A 26,066-nucleotide genomic window follows, 5' to 3' on the forward strand; every position below is an offset into this window, starting at 1 on the left:
TGGGGGGAAGTCCTTGAAGCAAAGACTGAAGCAAAGAAAGCATTCTTTGTAAGAAACTATTCTTTGAAAGTATCTTTGCCTTCTCAGCATCTCCTATTACCAGGACACCCCTCTCATTCAGCAAGGAACCCACCTTATCCCTAGTCTTCCTTTTACTGTTTACATACTTAGAAAAAAAAAATATATAAATATATATATTAATATATATATATATTATTACCCTTTATCTCTTTTGCAAGCTTCACCTCCAGGTGGGCTTTAGCCTTCCTCGTTGAATCCCTGAAGGCCCTTCTATACTCCTCCAAGGGGACAGGCCCTTTTTCCACATTTTGTAGACCTTCTTCTTCCTTTTGATCTTGTCGATGAACTCCTTACTCATTCACACAGGTTTCCTGCCCCATTTCCCCAATTTCCTACTCTTAGGGATGCACCGATCCTGAGCTTGTAAGAAGTGCTATTTAAATGTTGCCAAGAATTACACTGATACAGGGTCTAGAGAATGCATGCAGAGTCACTCAAGTAGCTAAGCTAGGCTTTCTTAGACTGAAAAAAGGAAACTAATCATGGTAAAATCACTGCCTCCAGTAGCTGAAGGGAAGCTATGAAGACTGTAAAGCCAAACTCTTCCCAATAGACAATATAAGAAGAGAAAACAAATACAAGAGCTAACGAACACTGCAGATTTTCAAGACAGATGAAGAGATCAAGACTCACGGACCAGATGTACTACAGAAATCCCTATTTCATTGTTGGAATACTGGATTACATGGACAACCAGATCCAACCTCCAACAATGCTGTGGTTCTCTACCTGTATGATACATGATTCCGCAAATTAAAACAACAGAGTATATTTGTTTGCTTTATTTTTTTTTTTTTTTCAGTTTTCTAGGGTTTGTATGATGCTTGTTTTGTCTTCTCAGAGGTATTTGGATGTGATGAATATTAATATCAGCAACCTGCCACTTGAGTTAGAATTTTAGCCTTCAACTGAGTCTAAAACCTCAAAACGATATGTCAAAGCAGTTCTGAATGTTTTTGAAAGACTCTGTGTTGCTTTGTGTAATTAGTTATTGTTGCAGCCTGATAACCATGGGCTTTATTTTTGCTTCATTTATCATTTATGCTTACATCTGTTCATGTTACTCCAACAGTAAAGTTTATAGAAAACAGAAAGAATCAATTTCTTTCATAAGTAATTTTGCCCATATTTTCAACAGAAAAGTGTGTTCGGAAGTATGCTTTTTTATCTACTTTGCATTGTTTGTATAGGAAAACTATATTATTCATATGTGCAATCAATAATTATGCATTCACAAGTGTAAATCATAGTGTGTTTTTTTTTTTTTTTTCTCTAGGCCAATAGTTGGTCAGTTATTAACTCCATATATGTGCAAATGTTGTGTGAAAAGAAATATGAGTTGTAATTTCCAAATATGCCTTTTTCCAAATATACCTTGGTGTTCTGATACTCAGATTCTCAGTAAATGAAATTTACTGATCTTGGTATAAATAGTAATGAGTGAAAATAAGCATGTGAGGAGTAATTCAGCTCTGATAAGAATAGTGGAACTTCAAGGCACTTAAGAACAGAAATATAAAGACAAATAATCTGGAGGGATGTCAGGAAATGATCTTGTAATACTGAGCATTCTTTTCTACACAGTTTAGATTATATTTGTTTCCCATAATGTTCTCTATACCGATTTACTGCAACATTGTTTTTAGAATTTTAGAATTTGCCTATAAAATCAGTTTTCAGTAAAAAATATCATTTTAATTGTCCTTTTGATAAAGATGTCAGAATTGATAAATTTATAATAAAGATGATACAATACAGAGTTTTAGTAAAATATACTGCAATTCAACAATATTCTACCAAAATGCATTGTTTAGGAGTAGATTCATTTTCAAAGAAAAAAAAAAAAGTATGCAGACTACTCATGTGTACAGCTCTTGGACATATTTTGCCTCCTCTTTTTTTTTTTTTTTTTTTTTTTTTTTTCACACAGAAATACAAGATTATAAGGAATTCTAAAGTCCTTGTTGATTTTTTAAAAAGAAGTCTCTGCACAGCTTGTAAACTCATATGTACTAGAATGGAACGTGTGTGGGAATTCTGCTGGAAGACAGCATCATTATACATAATGCAAGGACTTGAGGATTTAAATGTTATCATTTAGATTTTATCAAGACATTATCAGTTACATTATATGTAATACCTAAATTACTCTGTCACTCTGTCTTTAACAAGCCTCTTTAATTCATCCCTTTATTTGTATTTTTTCTTTTGTTCTACCACTCTCTGATGCAATGCCCTTTTACCCCTTGTTCTAGCTGATTATAACTATAGCATTCTAGCATTATGGTTATAAAATACATTATGTTTCTTTATTAAATTGCTGATTTGTTCAAAACATTTGCTGTTAATTTTAAATATATTTATTCATTGCACATTCTAGAGGAGTTATATATTTGTGAGATTTTTTCCTTAACATAAGCAGTAAATTTGCTGCAATTTTTTTGCAACATATATTGATCCTGTCCAATTAACATGTAGAACTAGCTGCACAATGTTAATGATTGTCATATTTGAACTTCTCTAAAAAGATAATGATGTTTACAGTTTCAGCTACAGAAGAAAACCTGTAGGATATTGGTTATCTGACCCACAGTACTTTAAGATCTAACAAATACATGCACCACAAAAATCAGAGGTACAGCTAAGAAATCTTGGTTTTGTCGCTTTGAATTTTCTTCTTTCTGTATAATTCAGAATGATTTCACTACAGCCTGTGTCTCTATTTCACAGAGAAAGACATGTTCAGAATTCTTTGGAACCTCATTATGTATAGCATATATAAGACATAAAACATTAAAATGGTTTGATAATAGAAATCCTGCTTAAATTAATATGCTAGGAAAACAATAAATATGTATCGAAAAGCCAGGTATTTTGATATTTGACATAAATAATTTAACTTACTCCATTGAGATTAGTGACATTTTCCCAGACAGAATGTCTGGGAATTCTGTCTGAAAGAATTATTATACATGTGGTGCTTATAAGCAAATATAATTTTTGCATTTGCTGATAGAATTTCGCATTTTGGGTTTATTATATTTCAGGAGTGTTTTTTGTTTGTTTGTTTTGTTTTGTTACTTTTTTGCTTAATAAGTGGTGAGAATATGATTAATCTTCTAAGGGCTACCAGTGCATCAATAATACAACAGCTATCAAGCTACCAAGACATCAACACTGCACATGGATCAAGTAGATACAGAAGATCTCTGATGGCATTTGAACATATCAAAATTAAATCACTGCATTACTAATGTTTTATCTCTTTTTCTATGTAATACATAGTTATATATTTAGTCTGGGTGGACTTGTCCCTTTCCACCCTCATTCATGAGTTCATGATTTAAAGATCACTGCAAGTCACATAACCAGAAACCAGAGAGCCTAGGCTATAAGAATTTGAACATGCAACAAGTAGAGGCTTATCTTATATGGCCATATAGCATACTCATATGGGGGAACTGAGATCCTAAACTTCTTTTTTCTCAATATTACTACTTACCACGGTGTTTGTAACATATGTTCCCACTTAAACAAAAACTAATTTGTAGTCAAGTGATTACAAGGGAAGGAAGGAAGGAAGGAAGGAAGGAAGGAAGGAAGGAAGGAAGGAAGGAAGGAAGGAAGGAAGGAAGGAAGGAAGGAAGGAAGGAAGGAAGGAAGGAAGGAAGGAGGGAAGGAAGGAGGGAAGGAAGGAAGGAAGGAAGGAAGGAAGGAAGGAAGGAAGGAAGGAAGGAAGGAAGGAAGGAAGGAAGGAAGGAAGGAAGGAAGGAAGGAAGGAAGGAAGGAAGGAAGGAAGGAAGGAAGGAAGGAAGGAGGGAAGGAAGGAGGGAAGGAAGGAAGGAAGGAAGGAAGGAAGGAAGGAAGGAAGGAAGGAAGGAAGGAAGGAAGGAAGGAAGGAAGGAAGGAAGGAAGGAAGGAAGGAAGGAAGGAAGGAAGGAAGGAAGGAAGGAAAGATGTAGAAAGGGGGAAAAATTTTGAAATGTAAGACACTTTTGTTCAATGGCTACCTACCTATTAGTCTTACTGTAATGGTTTAGTGGGGACTGCTAGTGTTAGGTCAGAGGTTGGACTCGATGATCTTGAGGTCTCTTCCAACCTAGAAATTCTGTGTGATTCTGTGATTCTGTGATTCTGTGGAAGGTGATGTTTCTGTGCATGACTGTGCATGACTTTCATTTGACTGATCTTTTAAAATCAATTGGCTATTTCACAAAGTTATTTAAAGAGGAAATGAGCATTTAAAATTGATAATCTTATTTTATTCAATGGGCAAATCATGACAGTTCTAGGGAGCAGCCACACCCCTCAGTATAAGAGTGATTTCCTTTACCTTTCACATTTCCTTTTTTTGTGAACACAATACACTGCACTGAAATAGTCAAAGCAGAATATATTAATGAATATTTACTTATTAAACAAATGTTTTGAAGGCCAAGAAACTTAAAGCTAGGGTACTAAATGTCCATTTATGCCTCATTAGTTTCTATTTTAATGCTAAGTAAATATTAACTCAGACAAAAAAAAAAAATCAAATTGCAATTAAAAATCTTCCTTATAAGCTATTACATGTCCTCTGTTGGGGTTGTCTTTCAAACAAGCAAACAAATGCAGTTATGCCTAAGACTCAGATACTCAGACTGATGGAAAGGAAAAATGTATAACAAACCATATTTTCATTCAATCTTATTATTAAAATTCATTTCAGTAATAGCATATATGCAATTTCATTATATTGGAGGCCATATACAAAAACACAAGTTTTAGTTATTCCTGTGTGCACTGTATAACAGTGATCTAAACAAGATTTACACTCCCATCTCTGATGATAGTTATGTTGGGTCCTTATATTTGTCCATCACTATCAGGAAAATCTATTTTAGAAACAACTTAATAATAAAGGAAAAAGTGTTGCAAATTAAAATGAGATGTTATTAACCATTATTTGTCACTTCCTTTAGTATTTTGTCCTTGGATTCTGTTACTGCCATTTCCATAATCAACAGGGGAGATACCCAGACTCCAGAAATAACAAAACTCTTCTTGAAAGCAGTCAGTCCTGAGGATAAGATATCACAGTGGCAATTTATTTAACTGTATATAATGTCAAACCATGACTAATAATATGAGCAAGCTTCCTTCTGAAAAAAAAAATGAATGTGTTCACACATTTATACGTTATACATTGATAATGGTATTATTTTTGATAATGCTTTTGTATATTAAGAATGATAGCCACATAAGTTAAAAAATAGAAACAGCAGTTCAGATTTGGCCAAACCTTCAAGGTATTGCACTAAGTGTGATTAAACACAGATTTTTTTTTTTTCCTTATTTTCTGTACTGCAAACGTGACATTTAACGTACATTACCACTGTCTACTAAAAGTTTCTGAACAAGCAAAAAAAAAAGATGTCATTAGTAGCTTTGTTTTGCAGTATGAAGTTAGGCATGAAACTATGGAATTGTAATCTGTAAATTCTCTTAAAAGGCATCTACAGATCCAGAACAAGCTTTTTTGGTTTTATATTTTCCTTTTTTTATTATTTTATTTTTTTTTATATATATTTTTTTTTTCCTTTGCTTTGTTTTCTTATTGATGAGGACTGTGTCTGAGAATGTAAGTTATGATGCTTTCAAAATGATGTTGACTTTTTGGATTCAGCATTGATTAGAATAAAACTAAATCCTGAGTTTTTTATGTTTTGTCTGTACTCTTCTCATAGAAGAAAAAAAATAAATCACAATAAAATGGGGAAAGTAGAACAGGATAACTTGGTCTACTGATTTGAAAAGCTAGTTAATTCAGCTCTACAAAATTTCTTCTATGGAATATTGCTACAAAGAGAATCATGGAATCATATAGTTTGTGTTGGAACTATCTTCAAGATAGAAGAACTTCAAGATAGAACTTTCCACTAGATCAGGTTGCTCAATCTGACTTTGAGCACTTGCACCCACAAATTCTCTCGGCAACCTGTTCTAGTGCCTCACCACCCTCAATGTGAAGAATTCCTTCCTTTTATTTAAAATCTATCTTTCTATAGTTTAAAAATATTACCCCTTGTTCCTATCACTACACTTCCTGAAAAAGAGTTTCTCCTGAACTTTCCTGCAGGCCCCTATCCCCAGAGCCTTCTCTTCCCTAGGCTAAACAATCCTAACTCTCTCAGCCTGTTTTAGGAGAGGTGCTTCAGTCCTTTCAACATCCTCATGGCACTTCTCTGGACCTCCTCTTGCATGGACAAGAAAGTCCATGTCTTTCATGTGCTGGGGGCCTCAGATCTGAATGCAGTACTCCAGGTGGGGTCTCACAAGAGCATAGGAGGAGAATCACCTCCCTTGACCTGCTGACCGTACTTCTTCTGATGCAGCGCAGGATACAGTAGGCTTTCTGGGCTGCAAGTGCACATGTTTATGTTGAGCATCAACAAACACTGCCAGGTCCTTCTCATCAGGGCAGATATCAGTAAAAGAAGAATAAAAAGAAACAATAAAAAATATTTGTTATTGAAGGTGTTGATAAATGCACCGTTTTTATATCATGACTGGGGTGTGAGAGTAGAAAATGACAGAATCCTCATGGCAATCAATGAAATTGTCATTAAATATGGAAAACAAACACAGATTTTGGCCTGGGCCTATGTGATTAGAGAAACCATTGGTGGCTAGTGTTGACAATTTTGTATATGCAAATAAGTAGTTAATATAACAGTATCTTGTGAGTCAAGTGAACTATATCCACTGTTGTCCAATGCAAAGGGAGAACCCCAAGACAGAAGCATTGTCAATATAGATCATTCCACTAACCAAGACCTAACATCATCTGATCAATGAGTATCATGCACCTCTGGTGCTGGTCCAAATAGAAGTTAGAGGGAAAGGAACACTGACTGTATCCATGTGTTGCAGAATAGAAATCTGGGAGCTGGAATTACTGTCCACCCACTCTTCACATCCTGCTTAGTAAATGCATTTCAGATTATGTCACTTATAGATGTGATTCTGTTCTTATATCCATTCCATGTAAATCCCCCGTTCATCTGGTGTCTAGTGCTGGACTGGATGTACAATATTAATGGACCTGGATTCTTATTACATTTATATGTAATTTAGTTTCTTCTTTATTTGTGAATTATGTCATAACCAAGTTAACTGTTTTGTTCAGCTATGATGTTCTCATGATGTTCTCAACTTTCTTTTCCAGCAGTGTATTCAAGTAGCAAGTGAACAGTAAAAATAAAATAAATTAATTAAAAAAAAAAAGTAAAACATACATACTCTAAAAACATTATAAAAGTAGTATATCTTTATCTAAAAAAAAAAAAAAAAAAAAAGAAAGAAAGAAAGATAAAAAAAAGCTCTAAATCGAGTGTGATTCATAACCTGCAATGAGTTAGTGCTGTGGGAGAACAGCAGTTCTAAGATATTAAATAGATATCTGTTATTTTGCCAGATATTTTCTTGTCTTTCATAGTAAATACAATGACATAGTTCTGTAAGAAAGATTTTTAAGAAGATGTTCTAACTCAGAAATATTAGTTTTCATACCTTTGTAGCTTCCTTTGGGGAATACTTTATTACTTAGCAGAAGTTGGGGAAACATTGCATTGCCTGAGGAATAATCCATTTTCCCAATTTTATTATGCATTCTTACTTACTTATTCTTATTATACCATTACTACAGCCTTGCTGTAGATTCAGTACAATTCTTAAGATTAGACAACAATTACTGTTTCATATCAATCATTTTTAGATGCTACAGTTGAGTAATTCTAATTTTGATTAACTGATAAAATAAACTGATAATGAATCTGATAAAATACATCTAACTACAATTTAGTGGTACTGGGAAGAATGAACTTGAACATGTGAAAAATTCAAGGTGACATTTTAATTATCTGGTTGTTAATGTGTTTCCTCCAATTCAGTCCAAACCAAAACAAAGTTACAGAAATGCTTGAGTTGCATTTACAAGAAGAGAAATTGTATTCATGGAATTAAAAAATGTTTTCAATCCCAAAATGCATTTGCTCTTTATTTTTTATTTTATTAAATTATATTAAATTTGATTTATTTATTTATGTAGTTTAGATTGTGAATTTAGGTACTCCCTTTTAAACTTATTATTTTTATAGTATTAAAAAAATAAAAAATAAACTTTATGATTCCAGAAATGTAGCTATTGGTAACAGTTCTGTTGTGTTAAAATCTCTTGCAGGGAAACACACCTAGTTTCTGGAAAACAGTACATGCCATATTGCTTACTATTGTGTACTGCCATCATACTTTTGTTTTATCTCCATCTGAATAGTCATATATATGTTGAGAATTTTGAATTACAAGTTTGAACCAATTCCTCTGGATTATTTCATGTACCTTCATATGTTTTTTTTTTGTTTGTTTGTTTTTGTTTTTTTTTTTTTCAAAAATAAAATTACAGTTAATTTATATCACAGAATCACAGAATTTCTAGGTTGGAAGAGACCTCAAGATCATCGAGTCCAACCTCTGACCTAACACTAACAGTCCCCATAAAGTCCTAAACCATATCCCTAAGCTCTACATCTAAACGTCTTTTAAAGACTTCCAGGGATGGTGACTCCACCACTTCCCTGGGCAGCCTGTTCCAGTGTCTAACAACCCTTTCAGTAAAGAAGTTCTTCCTAACATCTAACCTAAAACTCCCCTGCGAACTTAAGCCCATTCCCCCTCGTCCTGTCACCAGGCACGTGGGAGAACAGACCAACCCCCACCTCACTACAGCTTCCTTTAATGTACTTATAGAGAGCGATAAGGTCGCCCCTGAGCCTCCTCTTCTCCAGGCTGAACAAACCCAGCTCCCTCAGCCGCTCCTTGTAAGACTTCTCCAGGCCCCTCACCAGCTTCGTCGCCCTTCTCTGCACCCGCTCAAGCACCTCGATGTCCTTCTTGTAGCGAGGGGCCCAAAACTGAACACAGTACTCAAGGTGCGGCCTCACCAGAGCCGAGTACAGGGGGACGATCACCTCCCTAGCCCTGCTGGTCACACTGTTTCTGATACAAGCCAGAATGCCGTTGGCCTTCTTGGCCACCTGAGCACACTGCTGGCTCATATTCAGCTGACTATCAACCATCACTCCCAGGTCCTTCTCTGCCTGGCAGCTCTCCAACCACTCATCTCCCAGCCTGTAGCTCTGCTTGGGGTTATTGCGCCCCAGGTGCAGGACCCGGCACTTGGCCTTGTTGAACTTCATGCAGTTGACCTCAGCCCATTGGTGCAGCTTATCCAGATCCTCCTGCAGAGCTTTCCTACCCTCAAGCAGATCGACGCATGCACATAGCTTGGTGTCATCTGCGAACTTACTGAGGGTGCACTCAATGCCCTCGTCCAGATCATCGATGAAGATATTAAAGAGGACCGGCCCCAGCACCGAGCCCTGGGGGACGCCACTAGTGACTGGCCTCCAACTGGACTTGGCTCCATTCACCACGACTCTTTGGGCCCGGCTATCCAGTAGTTTCTAACCCAACGAAGCGTGCGCCAGTCCAAGCCAAGAGCAGCCAGTTTCTTGAGGAGAATGCTGTGGGAGACGGTGTCAAAAGCCTTACTGAAGTCAAGGTAGACCACATCCACAGCCTTTCCTTCGTCCACCCAGCGTGTCACTTTGTCATAGGAGATCAGGTTCGTCAAGCAGGATCTGCCTTTCATAAACCTTTCATAAACCCATGCTGACTGGGCCATCTGCCTTTCATAAACCCATGCTGACTGGGCCTGATCACCTGCTTGCCCTGCAAGTGCCGCATGATGACTCTCATATATATATATATTTATATATATATATATATATATATATAAAATAAGGTGATGACCTGGCATTTAAAGAGTAAACTAACCTGGCACTTAAATAATAAGCTATATTCAACTGACTGGTTAAGTTTGCTGAAGCGTATCATAATAGAAGCCCAAAGACAGTAATATCTGAGCATAAATACAAGTATATCCAAACAAATAGTCTTCATTGGGTGGTGTGTGTGAAACAATTTGTTGTCCCACACAAAAGCATATCAGAGTATATGCAGCAGTTTAATAGCATAGTGTCAGTGTAAGTGTTTAAGTTTAGTAGTATCATGTGTCAGTGTTTTAAGTTTATGTCTCTATCCCTTTAGTGTAAAATGTAGTGTATACTTGTTTGTTGGCATGGTATAGTCTAATTATTCTGAACAACAACAACAACAACAAATCCAATTTATTTGGTATGATAATATTCAAATAAAAATATATATATATATATATATGTTTGGACCCATATGATTTTTATTAGAGAGGGTCTTCCTGGTAAAGTTAAAAGAGAAAAAAAAAAAAAAAAAAAGCAGGCAGTATATTTTTTGCATCATAAATATGCTAAAAGCTAAAAGTATTTTTTTTTTAAAAAAGTCTTACTGTACAGTAGATTAAGAACAAAAATTTCAGCCTAAAAACAAAAAAAAAAGTAAAAAAAAAAAAGTTCCTTTTCTTTCCTTTTCGTTCCTTTACATTCCTTTTCTTGGTGTGATGAATAACTATCAATTCATTACTCTTTGGGGATTGTTAGATTGCATGTAATTTTACAGTCCTTAAAGATGTGTCAACCTTCATGTAAGAGTTTATAAGACATCTGAATTCCAGCAGTTAATATTTTTCTATATACATGCTTTTCACAACTAATTGCCACCTTTTGTTCATATCATGGAATGTATAATCTAAAGGTAAGAAAACTAAGAAAACTTGTTTGCTTAATAATGTTTAGAAAGGGTGTTTGCTTAATAATGCTTAGAAGTCTGTGGCTATAGTCCAACTGGGTTATTTCTTGCTGTCAACATAGTAGTTTTTTGTTGTTGGTTTTTTTTTTTGTTTTGTTTTGTTTTTGTTTTTTTTTTTGGTGTGTGTGTGTGTGTTGTTTTCTTTTTCTTTTTTTTTTTTTTTCACCACAAAAGATGGAAAATAAAGCCCATTCATGTAAGAGCAGCATATAGTTGAATATAACCCTTCCATTCAGTTTAAAAGATAAATCAATTAAATATTAAAGTGAAAATTTGTGTGTATTTTAAAAATAAAGATTAAAAAAATGAAAAACCTCAGTACATTATCTCACAGATGCAGAATGATGCAGAATGATTTTAATTAAAATCAATTTTATTTAAAAGTCAAACAAATAAATAAATAAATAATAAGCAAATAATTTAGTTTAATTTAATAAATAAATTGTATTTAAAATTTAATTAAAATCAATTTTGATGTTAGAAGTAATTATGCTTAGGTTGTGAAGAAAGACATGTCAGAAGAAATAAGGACTTGTGATTTCATCTAGTTAATTGCAGTGTACAGTAAAAACACCTCTCAAGGAGTCATTCACTTCCTGTTTCCCTAAAGCCCAGTGCCACAGCAAGCTGTCAGGGAGTAAACAAAGAAAAAGAAAGACTGTAACTAGACCATTAGCTCAACAGCTTGACTCTTTTTGAACAACACGTTGATTCAGGACAGGAATATAATTGAACAGATAAATTTTACAGTTCTCACTTTTCCAATTCTCTAGCCCATGCTCCATCTCTCTCTTTCTCTCTTTTTGGATTCGTGACAAAAAGAGAAGCAACTGAAGTAAAAAATATGTTGAGAAATTAGTAGTTGATTCCAAAATCCCAGCAGGCTGAAAGCTCCCAGACTAACAACCTGACTCACTGCATTGTAACATGCCTTGCTGCCTTATAAATTGAGAAAAGGTGCAAGAAAAGGCATTTCATACCCTTGTCTTCTGATAAACATAAAAATGTAAAACATGACCAACTGTCTCTCTTGCAAGGATGCAAATAAGTTTGTTGTTGTTGTTGTTTTTTCAGTTTACAGATGCTGAATGGTAGCAATGTCTCTTATTATTGACAGCTATACTTTTTATGTTTACTTCTATGTTCATCTTCCTGTTTTCCAAAGTTAATACCAAAGACAGATTACACAGAATAGTATTTCTCTTTGATGAAGAAGTGACTCCTTTTTAAAAGCCTAAACTGCTCATACTAGCAAAATATTTCTGCTCATTATTTTCTTTTGCCACATGAGACTATTGACAAAGGCTGAATCAAGGCCACTAAAATCTATTTCATTTTTGACCTTTATGTCCTGCAGGCTACTGTGATTTTCATCCATTTATAGAATTTCTAGAGTAACATTGTACATACATGATTCTGAAAAAGACTGGAGAAATGAAGAATGGTTTTCTTCAAACGGGATAGCCATTGCAATTAGAAAACAAAGTACATTTCATCAGGTAGGTCAAAACATAAATTCACTTTTAGTATCTCATACAGATCTCCAGTGCATTTGAATTTCTTCATGTCTTGCTGAAATGCTAGAATCCTCTGCCTTTTTTGGAGTGTGATTTCTGTGTTACAACATTGCAACATTAATAAGATGCCCCTAACGCAAAGCTTTTGACACCTTGTAGAGTATGGCTTTTTTTGTGTACTTTTAAATAGTATTCTGTGTAATCTGTCTTTGGTATTAACTTTGGAAAACAGAAAGAGGAACATAAAAGTAGACATAAAAAGTACATTAAAAAATACAGTGGTATTTAAAGTTAATACAAGACTGCGTGTCTTTTAATTGTCAAATAATAAAGATCATGAACTTGTATGAGATCCATGATTTAGTAAAGAGGTGAATTTGATGTTTAAACATTATTAAAACAGTCCTTAGGGATTTCAACATAACTGAAGTTCATTTCTAATGTTATTGAATTCAATTTGTTGGTAATTTTTTTTTAATGAGTAAAAAATACAAGACAATTATAGGACACATAAAGGGAAAGGAATAAATGAAGAAAAATAGACTATAATATGAATTCATTCTTTTTATACTTTTACACTCTTATACAAGAGTAATATTGAGTAAAATCTGTTAAACAAAAACAAACATTGTACAATTTATAGTCACTCATATACCTTGAGATAACTATATTTATTTAAAATATATTTTGATGAAGAAAAGCATATAGACCCATGCAAATAACTCCAGAATATTATCATTTAAAGTAACTGGAAAACAAACAAACAAACAAAAAACACAACTTTTGAACTTAAGCACATAAGCTTTAGATGTATGGCTTATTTTTAATTGTAATAGTTGCTTGTGCTGGATTGAAAATGTGTGATGAATATTATGTGACTTGAACATATTTGGTATTGTATATTGTGCTTACTTTTCACAGAATCACAGAACTGTAGAGGTTGTAAGGGACTTCAAAAGATCACCGGGTTCAACCCCCCTGCAGGTTCCTCAGAGCAGGCTGCCCAGGTTTTGAATAGACAGGCTTTGAATATCTCCAGAGAAGGAGACTCCACAACCTCCCTAGGCAGCCTGTTCCAATGATCTGTCACCATCACCATGAAGAAGTTCCTTCGCATGTTGGTGTGGAACTTCCTGTGTTCTAACTTGCAGCCGTTGCCCCTTGTCCTATCCCCACAAACCACTGGGCATCTCACTACATGTTGAGTTATTGAGTTGCTTGAGCATGTGCAAAGAAGCTCAACAAAGCTGGTGCAGGGACAAAACAAAACAAAACAAAAACACAAAACAAAAACAAAATAAAACAAACAAACAAACAAAAAAAAGATGACTTATGAGGAGCGACTGAGGGAACTGGGGTTGTTTAGCCTGAAGAAAAAGAGACTGAGGGGAGGCTTTATCACCCTCTACAACCACCTGAAAGGTGGTTGTTGTGAGGAAGGTATTTGTCTCTTTTCTCAGAACACAAGTGATGGGACACGAAGAAACAGTCTCAAGTTGCACCGGGGAGGGGTAAATTGGACATTAGGAAGAATTTCTTCACAGAGGATGGTCAAGCATTAGAACGGGCTGCACAGGAAAGTGGTGGAGTCACCATCTCTGGAGGTATTTAAGAGATGTGGACATGCATTCAGTGATGTGGTTTAGTGATGGGAGTTGGTAGGTCAAGTTAACAGTTGAACTTGATCTTGAAGGTCTTTTCTGGGTCTTTTCACAAAGAAAAAAAAAAAAGAAAAAAAAAAAGAAAAAAAAAAAAAAGGAAATGCTGTACTTTTGCTGTATTTTCAGGTATGTAGCCTAGTGCTCATTTTCACTTCCATTCTTCCATTGACCCATGTATTTCTTTTCTGATGAACTATGAACCCTCAATAACACTTCCAGAAGATACAAAAATGGGAAAAACAGTAATAAGAAAACTAGGAAGAGACAAAGGAAACATATTGTAAAAAAGTAGAGAAAAAGAAAATACTGAGAAGGGCTTCATAGAAAGTTGCACTTTGCTGACAGTGGGAAATCCATTGAACACTGCTGCTCAGTCATAATCTTTCAGATAATCTGTGAGTAACCTGCAAGAACTTTAGTAACATGATGTTTTTAAACAAAGTGTAAGTATATGGATATTATATTGTAAGTTCACTACTGTAAATATCCTCAGTGTAGACTTTCTATATGTCATACAGTTTTCTGTAGGCTTCTTGAGGAAAAATAAAATAAAATAAAATAAATAAAATAAAATAAAATAAAATAAAATAAAATAAAATAAAATAAAATAAAATAAAATAAAATAAAATAATAAAATAAAATAAAATAATAAAATAAAATAAAAAAGGTAAAAAAAAAATGGAAAAGAAAAAAGAGGGGAAAAAAAAAGGAGGAAGAAACACACATTGTCCCAGATTTCCCTATGCAGTCTAGTGTGATTTTGCATTTAGAAATTATAGATTTAAGTGATTAAAGTGATGAAAGAATATAGGTAGTGAATATATATATATATATATAAACAATTTCCTACATCTTCATACACATGTCATCTGGAAAATCCCACGGTTAATCTTTCTAAGGACAAAGTTATAAATTTTTTTGTGTTAGTGGAAAATAGTTATTTTTGTTATTTTCTACCTAACTAATATCTTTCTGATATCTAGTCTTTTAGGTTGGCAAGATCATCAAAGTACTTTATTTCAAGATGATAACATTCAAACTTTATGTGCTGGTATGGTGAGTTGTAATGGTCTATATTGAAAATGAATAAAGTAGGTGCTATTATGGTCAGGTTCCCTTTTGAGAAAACTTGCAAAATCTTATCTTATCCCCACTTTTCTATGTTTGAACTTTGGTAAGCATGATTAAAAAATGCTCAGAGTTCTACATGTAGATGCAAACGGTGCAAATTTCTATGTCTCAGCTATATCTTTATATTCCTGGGAGAGAACAGGGCATTATTAAGGTGAATGTCATTTGATTTATTGTGGACCATAATGGGAGTAACTTAAATAAATAATTCTGTAGTTAGGGAAGTTTAAATAAATAACTGTGGGACTCCTGGAACACTGATAGTAATGTTAAGCTCCATTTCCCAAGTAATAGGAAATAATAGGGCTTGACTATTCTGAAATTCATATGCAAGCTCACATGAAAAAAAACAAACAAACAAACAGACAGACAGACAAACAAAAACTTACAAAGACTGAATCTTTACTATATCTTAGTATTTCACATTCTAGCTCTATTTGAGCAACACTGGGTCTTTGGGTTGCTTTGAACATCTACTTAAGCTATTGTTTTCACTCTTTTTTTTTTCTTTTTTCCGTAATTAGTCAGTTTTGCTGCCCTATAAACAGCTATTATACAGAGGCAGAAAGGCTCCTTGAAGTAGCATCACTGCTAAAGAAATGCACATCACATTTCAGCTCAAGTCACTGTCTCAGAAGCAGCCAGATTGCTGCATGGATAATGACCAAGTATGAGGTACTCTCATTTTCAAATCGAATGAATGCAGGTTAGGGGTATATTTTAATTTCTTTTTTACTCTGGCTCAGCAAACTCATTAGGAATTTAGATGGGACTAACTTCTTAATTCCAGATGCTTAGAATGCACACATGCATCTCAGTTAGACACTGCAGGCTATCATTATAGTCAGCTACCCATTACTGTCAAGGGATAGATATAGATACATTTAGGGAGTGATTAATTTCATCCTAAAGCAGCTGCCTAAAATAGGGTATGCTAATTGCTCCCCAGAAATATATATATATATATATATCCCATTGATCATAAGGGGAGATTGGATCAATAGTTCAGTGTAGCAGAACAAAGTAAAGGGAGATAAAGAGACATTTGCACACCTGGTGTTTTAGGAACTTTGACTAACAGACTGCTGAATGAGTTAGGTAAGGCAGAAAATACGTAGTCAAAATCAGGGGCTCAGTAACTAGAAAACTCTTTAAATGTCCCCACAGGGAAGGAATGGGAATTTAGGTATTATTTTTGAATTATGTTTTAAATGATTACAGGCAACTTTGAATTTAATTTTGCCACCTTTCTTTCTTTCAAATAACCAAGAAATTGTTAAGTCTTTGTTTTTCATAAGCACGGGGAGACCCAATTTCACTTATTAACAATAAATTATTTTTACTTTGTGTTAGCATTTTTTATTTATTTATTTATTTTTCCTCTAAAGAAAAACACCCTTAGCAATTTGAAAGATTCTTTCTGGAGACATAAAATTTCTATCTCACTGGGTGTGTGGGGTAGCATTAAGAACTCAAAGAAAATTTAAGATATTATAATAGTATTCTGAATAGAAAATCTCCAAGGTAGTCCATGTAAATGCATTTACATTGTCTGAAGATTGTTCTTCACGCTGACTGTCGAAGGGTCAGTGGGTTTCCAGGCCTAAGACTGAGATCTCACATTAGGGGTTTCAAGATTTAAACAGAATACAAATTAGTTCCAGGGCATCATAAGAAGTGTAATCTCCTTAACAGAGAGGGAGCTGCCATTCCTGTAAGGCATTTGACATGGTCCCAAATGACATTCTGTTCTCCAAATTGGAGAGATGTGGGTTTGATAGGTGGACCATTCAGTGGATAAACTTGAAGGCTACACCCAGAGAGTGGTGATAAATGGCTCTATGTCCATGTGGAGGCCAGTGACAAGTGGTGTACTCAGGGGTCTGTTTGAGGACTGGTACTGTTTAATATTTTTATCAATGACATAGGCAGTGGTATCAAGCATCATCAGCTTGGTGTCACCAGCAAATTTGACCGAAGCAGTTGATAAAACAGAAGGAAGCAAAGCCATCCAAAGGGACCTGGACAAGATGGAGAAGTGGGCCCAAGTGAACAGACCTCTTGAGGTTCAAGAAGTCTAAGTGAAAGGTGTACCTGAGTCAGAGCAATCCCAATCATGAGCGCAGACTGGGAGAAGAACTTATTGAGAGCAGCCTTGCAGAGAAGAAAGTGTGGGTTCTGGTGGACAAAAAGCTCGACATGAGCCAACAGTGCATCCTTGTAGCCCAGAGGGAAAACTGCATCCTGGGCTGCATCAAAAGCAGTGCAGCTAGCAGGTTGGAGAAGGTGTTTGTATCGTCGTTGTCGTCGTCGTCCCAGCTCTGTCCTTGTGAGGCCCCATCTGGAGTACTGCATCCAGGCTTGGGGCACCCAGCACAAGAAAGTTGTGGACCTGTTAAAGCAAGTTCAGAGGAGTGTCACAAAGCTGGTCAGAGGGCTGGAGCACTTCTCATATAAAGACTGAGAGAGTGGGGGATGTTCAGCCTAGAGAAGAAAAAGTTCCAGTGAGACCTCATTGCAGCCTTTCAATACTTCAGGACTTAAAGGCAGCTTATAAAAAAGATGGAGAGTGACTTTTTACTTGGGCAGACAGTGATAGGACAAGGGGGATGTTTTTTAAATTAAAGGACACCAAAAATTAGATTAGTTATTAGTAGGAGATTCTTCATTCAGAACGTAGTGAGACAGTAGAACAGGTTGTCCAATGAGGTTGTGCATGCCTCATCCCTAAGTTCAAGACCTGGCTGAATGGGCAGTGGGTTGCCCTGGGCAAACTGATCTAGTGGGTGGCATACTTGTTCATGGCAGGGGGGTTGGAACTAGAGGATCTTTAAAGTCCCTTCCAGCCCAAGACATTCTATGATTCTATGATGATCTCCTGGCATTGGGCACCTCCCTGGGAATAAGGATGAACTAAGGCCAGGCCATAAGTAGGTCAGGCTTGGCAAGACCCTTGGCTGGCCAGGGCAGGGCCATGAGGAGCTGGAGACCAGCTCTGCTGGAAGCTAATTGGGGCAGGGGCTGACAATCTTAGGGGGCTGGCATGGGGTTCTACAGGTCAGTGCCAGTAAGACTTGTTTAAATCTTTCAAGTCCTTGGCACTGTGTCTTCAAACCTATGCTCTGATTTGCACTGTGTGTTTCATATCTGTGCACAAAGAAAACAGAAATGGAAAGTTAATATTGAGCTGCAGGGATATATTCATATTATGATGTAGCTGTTGGCTAAACTAATGAAGTTACTAAATCAGCAATGAGAATATTTCATAATCTGTGAGGAAGAGGTTATTATGGTTATGATGTTTTGAACAGCCTGTAAAAATCCAGCATTCCATAGTAAATTAACAAAGACATAATGAACAGAAAAATAGGATGGATATTAATCTGATATATTTTCGTAAAGACCATATGCAGTAGTGTCACAAAACCATTTTATAATGTGTAAAGCAAAAACTGTTCTTGCAGTCACAAAAACTGCTGATGCAATACTAACATAAGAGAAGTTGTGAATTGTAATGAAGGCCTATGATAATAACAAGGAAAAATAAAGCTGGATAGGAAGAGTCCAATAACTTGTAAATAAGGGACTACCATGCAACTTCAGATCTCATTTCAGAAAGTGAGAAAAACTCATTAGTAGAAAACAGAAACTATCATCAGAAATATATTGAAGCTGATTATCATTATAAACTAAACTACTGAGATCTGAATAAAAGTTGTAGTATAGTCATTTAGAATACTTCTATTTTCTATAAATTAAAATAACTTTATATAAAGAATGATCATGGCTTACTTTTAAAAGTAAGTAGTGTCAGCTTTGCATACCTACCTCTGTCTTTAATATGTGAGTCTTCCTCAATATTCCAGCTTCACTGTGTTAGAAGACACTAGGTAGTGGGAAGAAGTTTTGTACAAATTCTGAAGTTTAAATCTGGAGTAAAATTCAGTATAGGACTCAGCCACCTAAATTGGAATTTAAACACACACACACAAATAAATAAATAAATAAATAAACAAATAAAATGAATGAATGAATAAATGAATAAATAAGTCCAAAAGCAAGATTCAAAATCTCAGATAATCTACTAATAGTGAAAACACAGAAATTCTATAGCCATCTTAAGATCTGCTTTCTTTCAAATTACTCAAATATTTACAAATTCTGCTTCTGTACATGGACAGAATCATCTTTCATTTGAGTGAGTTGAGTAACTGGGTGTCTTACTGCCAACTTCATTTAATCATGGATCATTTTCAGAGTACATCTGTCAGACTGGTGTTTTGACAGAAATGTAATGAAAAGTTGTTTCTTTTAAGTAATTAGGGCAATAGATAATTCTGCTCTGTTTCTAATCTAATAGGTTTTCAAATACAGCAAAGGTCTTGTACATTCACTAAAGATTATTTGTGTGTATTGTATATGTGCAAATTTTCAGTTGACTCCCCCTCCCTCTCCCCCCACTTTTAGGTGGCTAAGCAATTGTTGATCATGATAGGGTATCCAAAATGACTTATTCTGATAGTATGCATGCAAAAAGAAGAAAAAAGATATTAGCCATTTCTGTGATACAAATCTTTATTAGTTCACCTACAACTAAATTAAGATTTGAGAACTATCCATTCACCATTAAAAGTGACTTTGATTATAGAGGTTATGTAGATTTTACTGTTCAGTAGAACTTAATGGTCAGATGACAGAGATACCTTTTTCAGGCAAGAGTTTAAGGTTGCACAGACACCATGGAGACTTTTTCTTACTTTGGAACAGGATACAGAACGTTCCACCATTGCCCATTTATCAACTATGTAGTGCTACAGTTAAGAGTGACTTAAAGCAAAGTAAAAAGTCATATTTTGCTTGTTTATCATAGCAGAGGGGGAAGGCAGCTGAGCAGAACAGCCATAGGACTTTGGGGCAGCTCCAGCCCTGGGTATGGGCACCTCCATTGGGACAGGGATGGACCAAGATGGGGAAAGGATTTGGGTGTGGGCAGGCAGGCCAGGGCTATGGAGAGATGGAGAATGACTCCACTGCAGTCTTATTGGGGCAGGGACTGACAGCCTTCTGGGATGAAATGGGGTTCTGGGCCCAGCGCCAGGTAGAGGGAGCCCTGAGGGAGGTGCCCTCCAGGTCTCCCCTCCCAGCAGTGTGTCTTCATACCCTACAGAACTCAGAAGTGGACTGCTGTGGTCCCTTTGATTGCTGTGAGCTGGGATTTTTCAGGCCACACAGAGGCAGGGAATGGATAGCTAGCTCTAAAAAAGACACAACATGGAAGACTTAGTATGGGGGTATGGTAACCCCCAACCTCCTCTTTTTGGCAGGGGGATGATAGGAGGAAGGGTGCCAAGCACCTTGATGGGCTCCAGAGACCAGACAAGGATAGAAGTGAAGATCACTTAATAGCCTAGGGCTAAAAGGGGGGTTGTACTTTCAGGAGACAAGGGAAGGGTGGGGAATATAAAATAATAAAAGCAAGTTCAATGTATTTATACTGTGTTGAGGGTGTGGCTATTAACTGTTCAATGTGTCAGTCTATCATATGAACAATCACAGAAAACTTTGTATCTTCTGTTGAAACATCAGCATGACCTTAGCAAGTACATTAATTGGTGTGGCCTCTGTTCCTTTGAAAGAAAATAAAATAATTAGCAATTGATTCATATTCAGGCTACATTAGCCAAACAAACAAGCAAACAAAACCCAAACCCAACCACAAAAAAAAAAAAAAAAAAAAAAAAAGAGAAAAAATAAAAACAATACTATGAGTCCAAAACTGTGAGTGAGATAGATAATCATTTTCCAAAGCCTTTTGTTGCCTCTCACAAAATTCTTGATGATGTGTATCTGTAGAGTATTCCATTATACACAGTGTAACTTCGTAAGAACTGCAAGCATGATATATAATCATGCTACAATACTTGAACATGAATGAATTTGTTTCAGAAGAGAGGATAAAAAAAGTCCATAATTAATCTGGATTCATCTATTTTTTCTTTTTAAAGATTTTATTTTCCAAGCAACTACAGAACATAGTGTTCTGTGTATTTACCTCAGACAGAAATCAACCTGTTTTTCTCTTTACTTCCAGTACTCTTTATTTTTATGTTTTCTAAGATCTTCTTTGTTCCATCAGAATGAAGAGTTTCTAATACTCTTCACCACTGGGTGCTGTAAGAATAAATTATTCCTAGTTGGGAAGCATCATGATGAAAGCTATAAACAGGTAAATAAGCTGAACCCTATACAGTTTTATATTTACCAGAATAGAATAGTTTCCCCTGGAGATTAATTATATATATATGTATATATTCATATATATATATATAAAAGTGAAATGAAGTCAGCATTATTTCTTAAAGAGGAATTCAGTAAACAGAGTGTAGTCCATAATTTCTGATATTATATATACTAAAGTAGTCATTTTAACATTGTTCCCAGACACTAGTAATGATGTCTGTTGATCATCATGCATATATTAATATTGGTTTTCATTTTATTCCTACAATTTCACAAGATATGTTATAAGTTCTTAGATTTGTTGGACTATTTTTCCCATGTTATTTATAACTAATCAAGGAAAATAAGGCAAAACAGATTTATTTTTAAAATATTTGTTTATTTATGTATTTATTTATTAATGTATGTTTGGAACCTGACTGAAGCTATATTACAATTGCAGTGATATGGGTTCAGGAGAAGGGAAAAGTTCTTTCCTATATGGACAGACTCTGCTTTCCTTTCTTCTGAGCAGATGCACAGGAAAATAAGGAAATGGGAAGTCTAGTAATACAAGGCAATTCTCATGTATTACAGTTGGTGAGGTTGTAGAAGCAAACAACTGAGTTAACTGAATTTGTAACAGACTAGTTTCTGTGCAAGTGAAGGAATAATTTAATATTTTTTTTTTTTTTTACATTACAGCCTGACCTTCCTCTTGTAAAGTCATACAGGCCTTAATAGATATTTCCATAACACTTAGAACAGTGATTACATCATGCATAACAGCTATTGAGTTTTAGACAGTTAGCTGTTAGTATCCTAGTAATGGTTCCACAGAGCTAAGCAAAGGTTCACTTGCTTTGTTTCTGTGACTTCAAGATCAATGAGAAGTAAATGCCTGCTTCTGGTAATACCTATAATTAAAAAGATAAATTTATACATTAATGTAAAGATACTTCACACACAATCCAGACAACATAATTCTGTATTGTTTGTGGCAGAAAAGATGACAGGAGTTCTCAACATTCCTAAACTAAAAAGTTAAAGTTAGAAAATTGATGGTGTCCCAGGGTTTTATTCGGAAATCTTGGTCCACTTTCCTTATTACTTGAGGTGTTTCCACTCTGTCAATCTACTCTTCAAGATGAATGAACTAATCAGCTGGCTATCAGGTATAGTTGTGGGAATCTTCCACTCCCTCCTTCAAAATTACTACTTTTTGCATTAAATTAAATATACATTGTTCCCAAGAAAGATGGAGTAAGAGAGATCATGACATTCTAAACAAATGATCAAGGCTGTTACCTGTCATGGAGCAAAACTGGCTCCCAAGTGTTGTTCTAGTGAATACGTAATTCATAGTACTCAATCTTTCACTAATATGTAAAATTAAAAAGAGGGAGACCCCTTTTAAATAAAGGCTGTACAGATCAAAACTCTTCTTTCTCTGTCCCAGAGAATATTTAATTATTATTAAATGCAACATCTCTCCCAAAATGGATGAGGAACTTAATCTATAGCCTACAGCTTATCAGAGGTAGGAGATGCATATTTTAATTCTCTCAGGTAAAAAGGAAATTGAAATTGGGTTTCATCTCCCGAGTGCTAAGAAGTTAGAAAGATGTTACTCTTCCATTTGGGATTACTAAAATTGTCTGCCTAATTTTAAAAGAAGGTTGAGGAGGGTTAAGTACAACAAATAGGTAAATGGGTCAGTTCCTACCTAAATTATAGCTCAGATATTGCTCAGTATTTTGAGACATGACTCGGTAAGGGAAACACCATACTCCTTACCTAGCCTATGCTTCTGATTCTTTAATTGTTAGAGCTGGATTGTTGTCTTCCTAGATAGCTGGGCATCCTCACAAGTTCAGAAGTCCTTATGCCACTGGATGAAATAATAGCATTTCATCTTTATTTCGCTAGCCTTTCATATTATTCTTATAACCAGTTTGCTAGTTAGTAGGCATTCCAAGTTTCAACTTTGATCCAATATTTGAGAATCATTGGGTTTGTTCAAAAGAGATCCGATTGCTAATATGTTAATATTACAGGGCAAGTGATTTTGTATTGGTTCTGTGATTAGACACTACATAATCCAATATTGAGAAAAGGCCAGAAGAGTTAATCACATACAGTGAGCAGAGTATTTAGCAACTTTTCTTTCAGCATGGAGCCCAATAAGGAAGTACAAATCCTGGCTACAGGAGTTTCAAAGTTGTGTATGGAAAGAGCTAGTGAAGTAGGAGACTTTATTTAACATTGTTGTTGTTTAACCCAGCCGGCAGCTAAACACGACACAGCTGTTCGCTCACCCTCTCCCCTCCCTCTCTTGGATTGAGGAGAGAGACAGGAAAGTAAAGCCCGTGAGTTGAGATAAAGAAAGTTATTAAGACAGGAAAATAATAATAACAATAATAGTAATAACAATAATAATAATAACAACAACAATTATAATAGTACTACTACTAATAATGTGTACAAACAAGTGATGCACAATGCAATTGCTCACCACCTGCTGACCGATGCCCAGCCTAACCCCGAGCAGTCTGGCCCCACTCCCCCGGTTAGCCACCCCTATATATTGTTTAGTACGACGTCAGATGCTATGGAATACCCCTTGGGCCACCTGTCCCGGGTCTGTCCTCTCCCAGCTCTTGCTGCACCCCTAGCCTGCCCATTGGCAGTACATAGCAAGAAGATGAGATGTCCTTGGCTTGGTGTAAGCACTGCTCTGCAACAATTAAAACATCGGCATGTTATCAGCACTCTTCTCATCCTAAGCCAAAACATAGCATTCTACCAGCTACTAGGAAGAAAATTAACTCTGTCCTAACTGAAACCAGGACAAATTTGTATGTGATATTTTCAGGTTTTGTTTGTTCACATGGTTAAACACAGGCCTCAAAGAACACATTAAGCATGTGACTGAATGGATATCATCAGACATGGCTGAGGTGGTAACTGGTAAATTATTCATAATTGTGGCTTTCAATTTAATGAGATGGGTGATAGAAAACAATGCTTCCTTTTCTTTTTGAAACACTTTTTTGAATCTCTATTCAATGAGATTAGATGATCTGCTTTTTTACTTTATTATTAGACTGAAATATCTAGAATATAGACTTTCAGTCTAAGATAATATACTTATCCTATTTTAAAATAAATGGACAAGGTAAATAACTCTAGGGAGACTTATTTTTGTTGTCAAGAGAAGGAATTCAAAACAAAAAAAAAACTGCTTTGGTATACATACCCAACTTTTGAACATCTAAATTCTATATTTAGGATCTAAATAATAGCAAAAACATGCAATAGCTTTATTCAGACAAGTGTAGTTGTGCAAGTATAGGTGGGAATTTCTTCATACTTCTACCTCTTAAGCATATACTGCCCCTTGAAACTATGTTATGTTATGTACTGTTAAGTTTTCTGGTATGTGGTAAAATCAGTGTAAAATTTATGAATTGCAAATGTTCTTATTTTAAATACCATCATTCCTGTATGTTTAACAGTTCATGTAAAGGAAGTCATTAAAGGATAATATATTAGAAGTGTAGCAGAAACAGTATAAATATTTACATCAATGTTACCACAAATGAGGTTTTACAGACTCCTCCGACTCCCAAAAGTCAGATCTGTAAAAGAGTAAGAGAGTTTGTATAGACAAAAGCATTAATATTTGAGAGCAAACAGATAAGAACCTAGGAGAAAAGATTAACTGCTAAATTGGCTATACAGAAAAGAACTCATAAGTGCAGTTGTTCATGTGATTAGAGCTTAATAAAGTTAATAGCAACAGAAATAGTATAAAATGGTGTTGATCTTTAGAATAAGTCTGCAGTTAGTCATTTTACCCTAAATGAAATGTAGGTATTGTAGGAAATTAAATATTAACCAGATTAATGTTGTTAGTTTGAACTTTTATATTTGCACATTTACAAGTCTGTCCACTTTGAGGGTGAGAGCATCAGTGTTGCAACACAATTTTAGGGAAGAATTCATAAATTAGGCTAGAAATTTATAGACTGAAAAAATTACTCCTTATACTTTTTCCAAAAGTAACTCCCAGGTGAAAAAATAAATTTATTTTAAAAGAAAATTCAAGATAGAAATATGCCTGTATGCCTGACTATATAGATACATGTATTTTGTAGTATGCATCTGTTTTATAATCTATGGACAACCTGAGTCAGTGAAAGGATTCGTGAATTATGTTTGTCAATGAAATGAAAGTAACAGCAGCAAAAATACTTCCCAGCCCTAGACCTCATTTAGATGCATTAAATGTATATAAATTAAATGAAATGTATATACATTGAAGTATTTTTGAGTGTGGGTGTGCCGGGTGTCTCTGCTCCACCAGGACGCACATCAATTACATCAAGCAGCTGATTTTTATGCTCCTAGGTTGATACATATTCATTACTACTTCTAAAAAAAACCCAGGGTTATTATAATTAGTTTCTGGAATCCTACTGGAACATGTGTATCAGTCTCCGGTGGTCCCTCTGGGGGTCTCTGGGAGTCTCTCATGCTGAAGACTCATAGTCTTCCTCCCTCTTGTCCTTATCCTTTGTCCAAGTTGGCTGGGTGTCAGAGACTTGTGCAGCATCCCCTGCAAGCTTTGTCTTTTAGTTGTTCTTCAGCTCTCCCCATCTCCTTAATCTCC

This window comes from Aythya fuligula, chromosome 1 (assembly GCF_009819795.1).
Source record: "Aythya fuligula isolate bAytFul2 chromosome 1, bAytFul2.pri, whole genome shotgun sequence".
Taxonomy (NCBI): Eukaryota; Metazoa; Chordata; class Aves; order Anseriformes; family Anatidae; genus Aythya; species Aythya fuligula.